The 16,913-nt window shown below is 26.1% G+C and overlaps 1 protein-coding gene across 1 annotated transcript in view; it reads right to left on the reverse strand.

The window, feature by feature from the left end:
* LOC107168172 (rho GTPase-activating protein 20-like) overlaps positions 1–16,913 on the reverse strand; it is a 213,063-nt gene that overhangs the window by 194,528 nt on the left and 1,622 nt on the right. The window lies entirely within an intron of this gene.

Consider the following 16,913-nt stretch of genomic DNA (forward strand, 5'->3'; position numbering starts at 1 on the left):
GAAAGAAGTTTTATTTACCTAGTTATTTCCTAGAAAATATAACTTATTATATTATTAGAATACTATACATTATGGACTATGGTCCTGTACTTGTAATAATTATAGTTTTAAGTATGAACAATTGTTGTGAGTTGGAAACCATCCATTAAGTACATATGCCTGCCTAAACCTAAATACATTTCAGAAAGCAAATGTTTTAGTCTTGTCACGCATACTCTATGAATATAGAAAATAAAGATTGGATATTTTCACGCGCACATCTTAATTTATGACCTCTATCGTTATTTGTTTTATAGTTGATCAGAAATTGTATTACAAAATTCCTGTTCTTTTCAATACTTCCATTTCCATACTATTATTTATAATAATGAAAGATCAAACAAGATATCAAATCATTGTTTTTCATGGTTTTAGTAAACTTAACCATGGCCAGGTCACTCCACATCATATTTTTGGCCCTGGTATACAAAATTAAATCCGGGCCCCAAACATTTTTCTAATATGATATATTAAAAAGTAATTATTTGCATGAACGGTGGGCCCCTCGAAAGTCTTGGTCCCAGTACGATATTGGTCCTTCTGACCTCCCCCCCCCCTTGTGAGGGCCCTGACCATAGCCAACACTCAAAGACATGGCAACACTTTAGAAATTTTCGAGTATTTTTTTTATATTGAGATAACTTAAGTTTTGTATGGAAAAATAATAATATCTGCTAAATTTAGTGACTATATGGTTTTAAATTTCTCATACATGAAGGAGTTTTGAAGGACATATTTTTCTTTCTAAATTACTTATACCTATTTGATGTATTTTTAATTGTAATTAAACCACTAATACGATCTTAAGTATTCATCAGTTAAATTAAAAACCATTTATTTTTTAAGAATCGTTATCTTACCATAAACTAATGACGAAATAAAATTCAATTTGAATGTTTTTATATTAATCGTTATTCAAAATTACAGCCGTGCAGTTAAATGTTTAAATTCAAGAACTGCAGATGTTTTTTTGGTACCTGTAAATGCTAATATTGTATTGAAAGTATGTATTATATATATTATATAATATATATGAATAAATGAACAACATTACATGGTATATGTAATATGTAACATCACGTCATATTATACTCCATAGTTATCTAACTAGATATTATCTAAATATTAAGTATTTTAACGAGTAATAAACACGTTGATACGAACAATTATTGTAACTTCAACAAAAAACTGTTGTAAAAAAAAAAATATTTAAGTACAATATTTATATCAACTATAGTTAAATACATTAGTTTGAAATTCGAGTTGATAATATATTATTATAATTTATAATTCATATAAATTATAAATATTTAATTTTGTATAATACACAATATTACTAATAGAATACTAATATTCATATAACTACTTAGTATGCGTACATATATGACATGTTAGTGGTCAGTCACACATTATGAACACATATATCTTAGGTTTAGACTTATAAACGCAATTAATATTCTAACCAAAAATATAAATTAAAAATCAAATTAACTCTATCATCCATCTAAGTTTAATTAAAATAATAAAGGCGTTACAAATTATAAAATATGTGTCTACTTCGAATTAATGATACAATTATATAGGTAATTGGTATGTTAAAAGGTTGTTTAGATTGATAACATATGGTGTGAGATTTAATTCATATGAATGATTTATACCTATGTACTTATTGTACTTCCAAACTAAATATTTTTCTTTTAGGTTTATTTGGGTTAAATTTATAAACATACTTAGTTCTTGACGTGCGTGACGCGGCTGAGCCGCTGAAGTACCACCAACGTGTTTAGCCGTATGTATAGGTACCTATATATAATATACAATATAGAATTATATACAATCCAAACAACAGGCGCGAACAAACGGGATGGGTTTAATGAACATAAATGGGTTATTTGAGGTCAGCCAATTATTATTACTAGGCTTAAATTTTTTTTTCGAAAATGCATTTTTATCTACATTATATTATAATATAGCCCGCCACAATAGAGCCGATCCTCTTCCGAACCGTATTGACACATCCTTTTATATTGTGTTACCCGGTAGTGTGAGAACAATGAAAATAAAACAACAACCTGCGAGTCTTGACAGTTTCTGCAGAAACGAGACTGGCTTACTTGTATTATAGTTACATGTGTGTATATAACATTATGAGCAAGAAGTAAGTTGTCGTTAGGCGTGTGCCCGTCAGTTTAGAACTTATCATTGAAGGATATGTCGGTGATCCTGTAAATTACTTGTTACATAAAAATAAGGAAAAAAATTTAATTTCGTAATAGCTGGTAGAAAACTAAAAACACGTGTGTGCCTCTACCTAGAATACACGCGCACGTGTATCAGTGTGAATGATGGTATAATACTATATAAGATAGTAAGTTTTTTTTTTGTATTGACGTGCTCAAGTCAAAAATAATATAATTTATACGTTAAGCAACGTAATCAACACACGGTGAACTTTGATCTCAGCTGAATCTTCGGTTTTGCACATTCAATGAACCGGTGTGTCCTATTACCACGCAGCGAACAGAGGTCGTACACACTGATAGAGGGAGAGGACGAGAGTCAAATATGGTTATAATGTGTCATATTATACGGTGTTTGATTATTCTGAGACGTTAGTTGTGGCACAAGGACGGTCCGCGTCCCCCGAACCACAAATTATACTTACACGATTGCAAACAAATAATAATTTTTTACTGTCCAAGAATAATCCAGACTTGTATAAAAATGTAATATTTTAATAATAATCCGATTTTGAGGTATTTCATTTATCTATGAATATCATATGTTTAAATGGTTTTGAAAACTAAAATATTATTTTCTATGTAGAGATCATTGGAAATACAGAATATAATAAAGTATGAAAACCATTATAATATTTTATCGTCCTCAATGAACAATTTATTGTTCTATAACATTTATCAAATACATAAAATAATAATATAAAAATATAATATATATTCTTCTATTAAGATATATAAATATAATTATATATAGGTACTATAATGTTTTTTTAAATTAAAATTTTTTATTAAGATATTTACAACCTGTTAACTGATAAAACAATAGCTAAATTTGGTACATAGTGGATAATAAAAGCTAACATAAATAATTCGTTGTGCAAGCTTTTAACTAACGGCACCTCAGTTCAATATCAATCAGAAAATAATATATGTAACAATCGATACATAATTACATTATATTGTGCCTTATAAGCTATCTAATAATAGTTTCTCAAAGTTAAAAGACTTCAACGTATTTTACAACTTTAAGTCATTTAAACCTTTTATTTTTATTTGTTGTATACATATTATTAATGATATTTGCATTCATAACCCTTAAGATAATCGCGTTATGAAACGTAAATTTTTTTTTTTAAATTTAATCCAATATCTTAAATTTTTATGCTACCTACTTGAGATGTAATATTAAAATTATGCAATATTGCAATGTATATTATTATTTATTAATAATTTTTATATTTTAGTTATACCTAACTTATAACTTATACGAATTAAGAAAAGTATCCATATTATTATCAAAATAGCGGTAGAAAAACTAGGTTATTTTAAAATTGTCTAGATCGTATTAATTTTATTATAACTAATTATTATGTCTTTTGTAAAGCTTTATAATAAGGGGATAAAATAATCATTTCTACGTATACATCTACAATATCCAGTATACACACTTTAATAGGTACAATACTAAGCTATTGAGGTCATCTATATAATTAACATTTAATCAAATAAAATATTCTACATAAAAAAAAAAACAGACGATAAGAACAGTTGAAATTTCTATGGGCTTTGTATACGCATTAACTCTAATAATTTGTTAATACCATGTCAATGTTCAATATACTAAGAAACTAACAAAAATAAAAAATAATAACTTTAAAATCTGCGTACCTAGGTATATGCAATTAATAATAATATGTTTAACCTTAGACCTATTTTATTTGACATCATCACCATCGAAATGTTTCTCTAAAACATCATACACATACAACATCACCAAATTTTTTATATAGGACTGCTTAAATGTTTCCAAAATATGTTTGAAAATCTATTACGTATACATAATAATATACTTTATACTTACCTAATTACCATGTATTCTTACATTATTTTATTACGGACATTAATTAATGATTTTATTCATTTGTAATAAATAATAATAATATATCCATACCTATATCCTAAGAACACAATAAGTATTATATAACTTGCCCAATCATGATAAAACCAAAAATAATTATTATTATGACACACAATTAATTCATCATACATTACACAAGTCACAAACCAATGAATTTATCTTGGAATTAAATTTGATTAGTGTAATGTGTAAAAATAAAAAGGAGACATTTACTATTTTGAATTGAGTTATAAATAAGGAAGTATGTGTATATTATATACGCACATTCGTAAATTCGTTTACTAATTAGGAATTAGTGTATTAGTCAATAAAAAGTATCTATAAATATTAAAAATTATTATGGAAATATTTTTGATTATACTATTAGTAGTAGGAAGTTGTAACATATTAGATTGGAATACCAAAAATGTACAATGGACTAAAAATTAAATAGAACGCTCAGATTTCTGATGTCAAAATAAATCAAATACCCAATAACGAAATTAACTCTTTTATATAATAGTTTTGGCAATGCTTCAAATAGTCAAATTTCGAAACACACAAATTAGATACTAAACATTTCGTATTAGGGATGATTTCAATCATTCGAAACATCAAATCGCATTTGAGTAGGTATAATAGAAAATGCAAATGGGTGTTTTTCTATTGTAAAATGTAATTAAAAAAAATACTTATGAATAACTATGAATGATGGTTGATGAAATGATGACTAATGTTATGAGTTTTTTTAAAGTTTTTTTTTGATAATTTTAAATTGTTTTTTATTGCCCAATAAATATATAATATATTTGTTTTTTCGTCTTTCACAATATGAAAATCTAGGTTGTGTATGCAGAAATAATCTTCGAAAATCAGTTGCAGATAACATAATAATACTGCAAGCATTATCATTAGAATATATAGGTAGACATGATAACACGTGCTCATTTTTATTTATAATTTTTTTTAAATTTTTGACCGTTCGTAGTTTCTCCTATCGCTTCCCTCCCCTCACACATACTCACCTTGCTATAGCATAAACCAGTACCTACATTATACGTCTGCGTTTTATTCGGCCTTCACGGACATTGTGCACGCCGACTCTTTTGTCGCTACACTGGTCAAACAATACGTTTTGCCCAATTTTCATAGCACAATGACGCCTGTTCAATATAAATTTAAACCTATATATAAACGGTGTACACTATACAATATTGTGTATATTCATATTATACTATGCATGTGTATTATGTGTGTATCTATATTAAGCGCAATTTGCATGCCCCCAGTGAAGTCAATGATCGCCACCCGTCTGTTTTTAATATATTATTATTTATTAGTATTACCTAAATAGTACAAAAATATATATTAATAAATAATATCTACATAATATTATGTTCCGAAGAAACGACTTATAAAATACAAGCATAATTAGAGAATAAAATCCCTTCATCCATAATTTTGCAGCACACAATAATTACAACTGCAATCGACATCGACTCATTGTATGTATGTATACAATCCGTACAATTTTTTTCTATGATGATAAACTAAGTAAATTAAAATTGTTAAATCGTTAACCTATATGAACGTTTTGTCACGTCGCCGGTGTTCAATAGAAGGTTTAAAAACTTGTGGTCGCACATATAGCCCAAACGGGTTTGGTTGCAGCGGAGAGTGATCAAAGTGAAAACTCTCGGAGTCAATGTCAACTGGATGTTGTGAGGAAAAAACGAACACCTAAATCCATTGGAATAAAAATGAAATACCTTCTTTTTATGATAAATATTTATATTTTAACTAAAAAAACTAAATGTTTCGTGTAAACTACTACGGAAGTAGATTCATACAATAATACTTGAAACGAAAATTTAAAATAGGCACCGTATACTTGTTAACTTTACCAACAAAGACATTTTGAACAACACAATATATTAGATAGAATCTTTTAAATTAATTTGAACAAATTTTATTCATTAAATTAGTAAAATGTTTTTTTTTTTTTTTTTTTTAAATGTGTATTTAAAAAAATGCAAAATATTAATAAAGTAAATATTTCAAAAAGTATATAAAACCAATAAATAGATAATGTATTTATTTTGTTTTATTACGAATAATTGATATTTAGACAATCCATGAATCATTTTAATATTGAGTTCTTCTTCATTAAGGTCAATCACCTAAAATACAATAGGTCACCCATTTTTCTTTTAATTAAAAAAAAATGCATGTCATTCAAATTATGATAAGGTATGGTAATAATCACATAGCCTCGGGTAAGAATTAATGTATGCTGCAGTTATTTACATATGGGTGGAATGACTAAATTATATCATTAATGATTATAATTACCACGTATGTTTATTATTGAGTAGTTCAATGAAAAATAATTTTACTAAATCATAAACTCTATAACAAATATGAAGTTTCTAACATTAGATATTTCATCGAAATACATCGATATTTATTATTGACAAACATTATTGATACAATTTTATTTTTGAATATGCCTTAAGATAATTAACTAGTTGACTATATCCATACATATATTACATATATTACATATATTACACAATACTCAAAAATTGTTTTTAGTAGAAAGTACAACAAAATTAATAACTGTATAATAACTCATTTTAATTAAATTAATATAAATTATTAATGCCTGTAGTACTATAATTTATGTCAATATAGACAAGTATTATCCAAAAGGGTAATTTTCAAAATAAAATAATTACTGTTACATAAGTACTTAGGTCCACAATAAACACTTCTAATGAAAATTATTTATATTAAAATTATTTACCAATGTCTCTATTAGTGAAATAAACATTAACTCTGATTTAAATGACATCAATCCAATACGAGTATACAAATTTAATATGTCTTTTGTTTTAATTTTGAAAATTTTCTGAAACCCTATTTAGAAAAATATTTTTATTTGAACTATTAAATATTAAATTACCCTAAATTATACTCATATTAAAGCTTACATATTTTATTAGTTATGTTTATAATATATAGATACCTGCACATATAATAATCAATAATCAGGCATATAAATAATTAAACGCATGTTATATAATTATAGCAAATTTATTATTTAATTTGAATTGATCTTTAATTTGGTATGTATATATTATATTAAGATAACATTTTTATTGAGATGATGTTTACAAAAAAAACTTGCCATGTTTTTACTTGATTAATGCCATTAACAACTATCAGTAAATATTTTATGAAGTCCATGGGCTATAAGCTATAACTATTAAAATATTAAGCCTTAACACTTTCAAAGATAATTATCGTTAAGAAGATGCACGAGTGCACAATTTATTTTCTTCCTTTAACCCATTAGCAAAACTTCAAATTTGAATTCAGAAAAACTAATGTTTTATTTTAGTTTCAACATTAGAATGAATTGACCGACCTAATGTTAAAATTAAATTACCTATCTAATAATAATAAGTAATAACCTATAGATGGACGTTGGCTTTTACGGTATTTCAAGTTATGATCTGCGATATATACTCATTTTTTAATTGTATATATCATGTATCAACTCAAAACTTGAATGCCAATTTAAATATTGTGTATAAACCACTGCACAAACACATTTGATGCTCTTACCTTTAAGTTTGATACCTACTATATCAATCACTCTAAAATTAGCCAAAAATAAAAAAATTGGTTCTGTTTATGCAAATTTACTATGGTTTGCATACATCAGAGAGATAATACAAATATTGCGCCTAGAAAACCTACTTATAACGTACACTTTTCTATTATACAAACTTTTAATTATACTATTTACTAGCAACTAGCTGAATAACCCGCCTTCGCCCGTGTACAGTTTTTTGTGTTACCTACTATAACTTCTATTTTATCAGTTTTTATATTTATTACAGGTTGCTCATGTATTGTATAGAAGTTTCTGTAAACTGTTTTAAAACTAATTAAGTTTTACAACGTCGTTGTATCATTATTATATACATTATGGTGTTACCTATATAAACTAAAAAAATATATTTATATTGACATATTTTATTCATCTTAATACCTCTTTATAAACAGTATTTTTGGTACTGTCTTTTGGGGCTAAAATAACCAAATTACTGGCAGAGCTAACTCTAGAACATGTGACATAGAACTGTCAATGTGAAAAACATTCTTCTCTCAAGTCCATCTCTGCCTTGCTCAATGATTGTTCTTGAGACTTATTAATAGTAATAGCAAAGCAAACTTACAATTCTTTTAAACTTAAAGGGATAATCAGTTGGAATCAACGTTATTCTCGGGATTAAAACTATATCTCCTCTTGCACACCCAGTGATAATAACTATAGCTTCTATTACATTTTGTGCAGAACTTTAACTTGCAATCTAGTTCCATTACACAATTTAGGTGGGCTATTAAGATTTCTTAGTAACATTATAGGTCCTCTAATTTATTTTTATTATTTATTTTGTTATTTTTAATTTAAAATTAATTATAAATAAAATATTTCGATTTGTATTGAATAATTGATAATGATCAGCATGAGTACATTTTTTTCTATTGTATTATGTATAAATTTAAGCATTTAAAAAAAAATTACCCATCTTAAAAGTACCTAATCTAGAAAATCATCATCGTATAAGCACTGCAGCTATAATTGACGTACCCGTATTGATCAGAATTTAAAATATTTTATATTCATTTATACTTTATAGTCTTCAACAAAAACACTATTAATTGTATAATATAGAATTATATAAATAGATATTTAACCGTTAACTACGTGAAGAAAGATTTTGTAAATTATCATTATTATTATTAGATTTTTATAGATAAATACGTGGTTTTTTATTCAATTTTAATTAATCATCATAATTTTTGATATTTTACTAGGTATTTTAGTGATTTTTTTATAAATATAACATATAATTATTACATTGGCGCGCTCTGCGACCAACGAATAATATTTTCGGCTTGCTGAAAATATCACAATAATATTCAAATTTAAGGAATAGATTGTCATCATGATTAAGTTAATCATAACTCTTAAGAGGACGTTTCACCCGCATGTGTTGTCTCCGTCTTACAAGTGCGTAACATTGCAAAAACTATTTGGCACAGGAAAGAACCGAGAAAGATACAGTAATAACTAAGAAACGAAATTTTCACCACATAAAGAGGAGAATTTTGTCTGTGCAATATCGTTTTTATTTTTTCGATATCAGAACTACAAAAAAAGTTATTCATGTTTAAAAAACACAAAAACAATGCATTATAAAACAATAAGAATTTTTTTGTATAAGTGATATCGAAAAAATAAAAACGATATTGCACAAACAAAATTCTCCTTTTTATGTGGTGAAAATTTCGTTTCTTAGTTATAACTGTATCTTTCTCAGTTCTTTGCCGCGCGAAACAGTTTTTGCAATGTTACGCACTTGTAAGACGGAGACAACACATGCGGGTGAAACGTCCTCTTAAGACATAAGTATAAGTTATTACCCTATCACTAAGGCTCACTCCAAATGTGAATAAAATGTGGGTTTTTTTAAAATGGCGGAAAGAAACTTCATCAAAGTACTGTTCAACATTTTTTTGAGTTCTATTTAACAGAATTTATGTCGTAGTCAAAATTTAGTGAATAAGACCTTTTTGAACACATTTTTAGCAACCATCATGATACAATATTAATTAATTTACCATAATCCTAAATTAAATTATACAATTTTTAATATTTGATAATTTTTGTAATTTTTAAGAATTAATTGAAAATAAATAAAATATATAAATAGTATAACAAAAACTACAGACCAGCATCAGTTCATCAGTATCTACGAATTATATATTAACATTTTAATAAATCGATTAATTTTTGTTAATTATAGATGTGTATTAAGATTTTGTGAATAACAAACTTGCGTAAGGAAATTTAATAATTTGTATCATAATAAAATAGATGCTGACCACATACGTAATCAGTAATGACTAATAACGAATGGCCATAATCAAATAGTTTTATGGAACTTAAAGCTATCCGTAGTGTAGATGGAGAAATAATCTTTCTTTATCCATTCTTTATCCGTTCTCATTACAACGGGTTCGATTTCACTACCTATTAAACAATGTGTACATGGAGCATACTAAATAATATTCCATGATGGAAGTATTCCCAGTCCGGTTTGGAGGTCATTGCCGGATGTAAATTAGACCAATTCAAAGAGATGAATAGACAATTAAATTTTTTTCTTATAGGTTGCCAAATTAAATCAATGACGTAATCGATTGATTATATTACGGCGTAGAAATAAAACAATAATTGTTTGTCAGATCCAAGAATATGAACTGTGTCGCTGTTTACGAATTGCATCCCATATAAAAAGGTATCCTACAAATCGCGTATTGATTGTTAAAGTGTAAAAAAATTTTTACAAAGTATTATTGAAAACATAATTTTACAAATTGCAATAAATTAAACAGTTATTGTTGGTTGTATTTAAAAAAAAAAATGAAAATGTTTTATTAAAACTTGTAGTAAATATGCAGGTCTTTATCATAAATTTTAAAAGTATAAATTCGTTATCAGCACTTAAGTGCACTTACTGTATTTTTGGTTTTTGCTGACTTTAATTTTAAATATTTATTGATTCCAAATGTCCCAATGACCTGTTTACATATTCATGGGTTTAAAGTGTTTAGATGAATTGTCAATTTAACTTTTTGTTGATAATTGATTAACAGAACAAATTTTACATTATTGTCTGCACTTTATCAGTAGGAAGGATAGAGTTACAAACTCCTAGGTACCTACTTATGATTAGTGAAGCACAGTAACTATTTGTAGAAAGCGTAACATATAAATCTATGCTGTTACAGTATTACGTAGGTATATGGGCTAGTGTACAATCGGATTTTTCTGAATCAAAATATTAATGAAACAAAATTATACATATTAAGTTAAATATTATTGAAAATTGATTGTATACAAATGGATGATAACTTAATAATTAAATTTCAAAATATAAAATCAGTTAGATAATATGCAAAATTAAGCCATTATTTAAGATTTATTACCTTCATTTATTATTTATTTATAACATAATATTATGGTATACTGTTTATAGTAATAACATTAGGTAAATGATCGTTAGTAAACTTTTATAATTAATAAGTTCAAAAACGTTATTTAAATCTTTCAACGTAAAAAAAATTCAAAAATTTTAATTTTATAATAACAATTTAAATAATAATTTCAAATTTGCATTCTTGCACGGATATTTTTAATTTAATTTAATAATTTATAGGTATAGTCCGCGAGAATTGTTAAAACAGAGTTCAATATAAAATAAAATGAAACAAATATGATTTTTTCTGTTAGTAACATCAACTTGTTTATGGTTTTGTTTTACTATATAATATTAAAAAATAAAGTGAAATTAGGTTCAACTAGAAAATTATACCTAAAGGTTAGGTTAACAAATATTATTTTATAGTCTTATAACACTATTTACGACATTTTTAGCCAATATAAAGTTAACATTATACTTGACTTTTAATACTGATAGTTTACTTTCTTCGCGAAAATAAATACAAAACAAAAACCACAACTGGTTCTCTCCGGCACTTATCAATTATTTCATACTAATCCGAAACGTGTAAATTGACATTCAAATAACTTGAAGTTAATTAAACAATAGCTTAACTAAAATGAATATATTAAGCTATTGTGATGTTGTAGATAAACAAATAAAGTCCGTTACTTTCTTATGTGGCTCTAAACACATAGATACGTAAGGCTTAATTTTGGAAGGAGATAAATAGTTTTATGAAATGACCGATTTATTATTATTTATTAGAATGAAAAATAACTTGAATTTTCATGCCAATTGAGAAATTTAAGATTTGTATAATATACGTCACTTGTATTACTGCTATGCTTAGTCTCAATCAATATTTAAAAAGTTTAAATGTAAGATAATTATCGTACCTTATTTTATAACTATTTCATTACCTATATAGGCTATACTGCTATAGATTAGGTAAAGATAGGTAAATAATTACTAACGTATTAATATATCATACATTCATACATAAGTAGTGTTAAAATATTTTTTTAGATATGACTCCACCTCCGTGTTATTAATTATAAAATTACTCGAGATAAATGCACGTTTTTTAAAAATACTGCGACACTTAACCTATTGTCCTGAAAATGTTTTATTTACTAAAAATATCAATACAAATGTGAACCTCAATGTACGTTGCTAGTATACGACCACCATAATACAATACAACGTGCATTACATAGTGATTCGGTTAAAAACATATTCGTCATTAACTGCTGACCCACTAATACACAATAATACAATATAATATATTTCACTGTGACACTGTATAATGTATATACCAATACACCTAATATTATGTAATGAGAAGACAATGTTAAGGTGTACTTCCGTTTCTTCTAAAATTACAAAAATTAATAATTTCGATATGATAGTACATAAAAAAGGAAAAATAATAGATACCGGCGTATTAGACGTACTTGACTTCAATACCTTGCTATATCTACTGCTAAAGTGCTATTGCCTATTATACATTTGAAAACAATAATTCGCCAATTGAGGCATTCGGAAAATGAATTTCAGTTGAGATTACTGTAGATATAGAATTTAAATATTATTACAGAATATCTATAATAGAAGGATATATCATATTATATTATGAGACGTTTAAAATTGCAAGCCGTTTGCTGTTTAGTTATCTAAGCTTCCGTTCCATAATAATGTATTAAACATACAGTATAGACAAAAGTACCTTTTTTCCAAGCTACTTTTCTATGTCGTGGCACACTAGATTTTAATTAGGTATACAACTGATCCGACCAGTTTATCTATTCCTCTTATACACACAAATGTGGCCTAGAAAACCATATTGTTAAACCTTATAACCTGGTCTTCAGGCTATCAATTCCATAAAGAACGTGTAAAAACTAACACATCATTGTTAATTATATTATGTTAACCTAAAATACTTGACAAAATTATAACAATAGTTTCTCTAGTAATTTTAAATTATTTCTAAAATTAAATTTTAAGTTGACAGTGAAGACATATGTCTAGAACAAGAACAATACCACTTTACAAAATTCACTTTTGTATACATGCGTGCATCGTTTGGTATACGGTTATATCTTTTATATCATAATATGCACCACATTTGATAATGAAAAGTGTGCAATATTGTGTATGGTTGTACAATAAAAACAAAGTACAATAAACTATACCAGTTAAATTTCCAGCCTTATGTGGGCACCATATTCTATAATTTTAACCGAATTTTAAACCATAATATTAAAATTAAACATAATGAATATTTTTATTAATATAAATAAGTCTAAAAATCTAAATTTAAACAATTTTAGTTTTATTCATAGGCTTTACAATTATACATAATATAATAATTATATATTATATTTGTATTTTATATTCGATAAGTCTATAGTAAATCAAGAAGTTAAACTAACAAAAAATTAGTAAAAGTTAAATAAACAATTAAAATAAATAAAGATAGAAATAATTCATATCAGACAACTCTTAAAAACAATAAAAATAAAATAGATTAATATATAATATTTGAACTTTTAATTAAAAATAATAATACCTACGTACTATGCATTGTTTTTCTTACTTAAAATGTGGTAAATGGTATATTATACATAATTTATACTTACATACATTAAATATTATATTATATTTAATTTATTATAGTAATGTTATGTACTATATAGTTGGTTAGAACTTTTATGATTATTTGATTTCATCACCAGAACCAACTAGGCGTAAGAAAAAAAACTTTAGACAAATCATAAAAAATGTTGAAGTATATATGTGTGTGTATAATTTAAACAAGTGAGATTTTTTTATTATAATATTTTTTTAATACCAAACTTTATATTTTGATTTTAACATTTTATTATTATTATTTTAATAAAATTAAGTGGACATTTTAATATGTTTCACAACTTAAAAGTTTATTAATTTATTAATTTCATTATTTTCTTTTAAATATTTTTTTATTATTGGAAATTAAATTAAAAACGGTCACTGTTAGAAGAAATGACATAGTTAAGACCCACGCTCAATAGTCAATGATCATTGAAAATCCGCCAACCCGAAAATGTAACGGATAACACCCACACTTACTACTTTAAGTTTAAATGAAACTCACAATGTAATGTTCAGTTTTTTCTATCTATTTTATTTCAGATAAGGACATAAATGGTGGGCGATACGTTCAAGAAGAAAATTTGCATGAAAACACAAATAAAAAGTTATTCTAGCACAATAATTTAGCGTTGGTAAGCAATAAAAAAGAAGCTTGTCACTTGATGAGATGAGTCATGACAGAACAAAAGAAAGAAAAATAATAAGATAACAAGATATAATTCTCTTTTTAATCAAAACCCCTTGAACTGAAATTCTAATAAAATTGTTTTAGTAATAAATAAATCTTAACAGTTACAAAATTGAACACAGAAAAGTATTAATTAATTAATTTGTGTCCAACATAGTTGGAAAATTATTTAAACATTTTGAATTTATATTAGGTACCTACGTAACTTTATTTCATAGTTTCTATATGGCTACATTTTACGTTCACGCGAACAACTATTATACTAACATAATATTATTAACTATTAAGTATATTCTAAGTATATTTCTTTAAAGTGTATTTTATAACAATAATCAAACTAAGATCAGATAAGTAATATACTTGAATAAAATATTATACCATACACTTAGGTATATTGTACCTATATACATCGAAAATAAGAAATTAACAAAATCTTTCTTAAGTTAAAATAAATATATTCTGTTTTGTTTATAATTATTATAAATTTGTTGAAAATACCAACTAATGCAAATAAATAGTGTATCAAATACTTTCGCTTCATATCTAATGGTCTTTAACCGATGTCAATGTTGCATCTGCTTTTTTTTGGAGAAAGCGAACCCAAATCATGCATAGTAATGAATGCATTTAAAATATACGTGGATACGTTTACTTATTTGTGTTCGTTAACTCCGTGTAGATTTTACATATCACCATAACACACGCACATCGTGCACATAATTCTAAAGTTTATTCCCGTATATCATGTTATAGTTATCACATGACATTTTTTGTTTTTTATAATTATTAATATATCAGAAGCTTCATCTGTTAAATTATTAATTAATATTAGAAATATTAACATTTTGATAGATATTAGATTTAAAACAAGAAAATACTTGGAAGATTATAATATACTCGTACCTACACTATTATTATAATGTCTACAAATCATAAACCTGTAAGTAGTAATATCTAACTATACCAAGTATAAAAATGTAGGTTATATAATATATATTATTATATACGATGTAAAGCATAATACATTGTATAGGATATAGTTTTAAATCGAGTCTTAAATTAAAATGTAACCAATCATTTTCAATTGTATTAAGGTGGTCCCACACGACTGGTGTACTTGGCCAATGTGGTAGATGGTAGCACTTGGCAAATATTGGGCTGGTCGTTGGTCATATCTCCCTCACAGCTGGTATAGTATACCATTAAATTATATTAAAGCCCAGTAGTCTGCCAGTCCTTGCCAAGTCGTGTGGGAATTGTCACCAATGCACATCATAATTATTGACCGTTCTTTGACTTGTGCACCATTTACCGACAATCGCGACGGGAAACGGCCAGTGACCAACAATTGTACCAGCTCAACTTCCCACACGGCTGGTCACTGGCCACCAATGACCAACATTGGCCAAGTACACCAGCCGTGTGGGACCGCCTTTATACATATTTTATGCTATGAGTCTGAGTTATATTATTTAATCTATGAAATAAATATTAATATAAAATTATTATAGCATAATACTACTGAATAATTTTAAATGTATTTTGTATTGTTTTCTTCCGAACGCCTACGAATAATACGAACCGAAGAAAATATAAGGAGTTGAATATGTTAGAAATATGTTATATATATTAGGTACCTACATAGAATTCATATAATATAAAAATATTATACATAGTACATACAAAACTTCAAACTGTTTTATATCGTTCTAGCACTTTAACTATTTAGGATAAAAAAACCTATGGTGCCTACCATAACCAGGACATGATGTTTTGTATTAAACAAATTAATCATAAACAGTATATAGTATAGTATTTGCAAATATACAATACACATATAAAATCGTTATAAGGTCTTAAAATAATATTATTTGTAGTAGCTATATTATAACATTCATTGAGTACAAAAAAATGATTATAATAAAGGACTACGGTATTGTGGTCTGTTCACTGTTGAAAAAAACTGCACATGTCGCGTAATCATTGCTTCACGCCTATAGAGTTATTAAACTGTATACAAAACCGGGACAACCGTATTTGGTGATAAGGAGAATTATTGCGTGAAGTAAATATATAGAGATCATCGCCATAATTTCAAACAGAAGCAGGATGAAGGTTTTTTTTTTATTTCGATATCAATACATTTTAGATTTATAAAATATTGTGTAGATATCTAGTACATAATATTATATATAGTTGAATTTTATATATTATATTATTTATAATACTTTATAAAACTTTTTATGTAACAACAGTTATTTTAACGTGATGTATTCTGAAACTTATATAAAATATATACCTGCATACTATGCAGGTATATATGCAGT

The sequence above is a fragment of the Diuraphis noxia genome, unplaced genomic scaffold (genome assembly GCF_037042655.1).
Source record: "Diuraphis noxia isolate RWA-SAM2 unplaced genomic scaffold, SU_Dnox_SAM2 contig0004, whole genome shotgun sequence".
NCBI lineage: Eukaryota > Metazoa > Arthropoda > Insecta > Hemiptera > Aphididae > Diuraphis > Diuraphis noxia.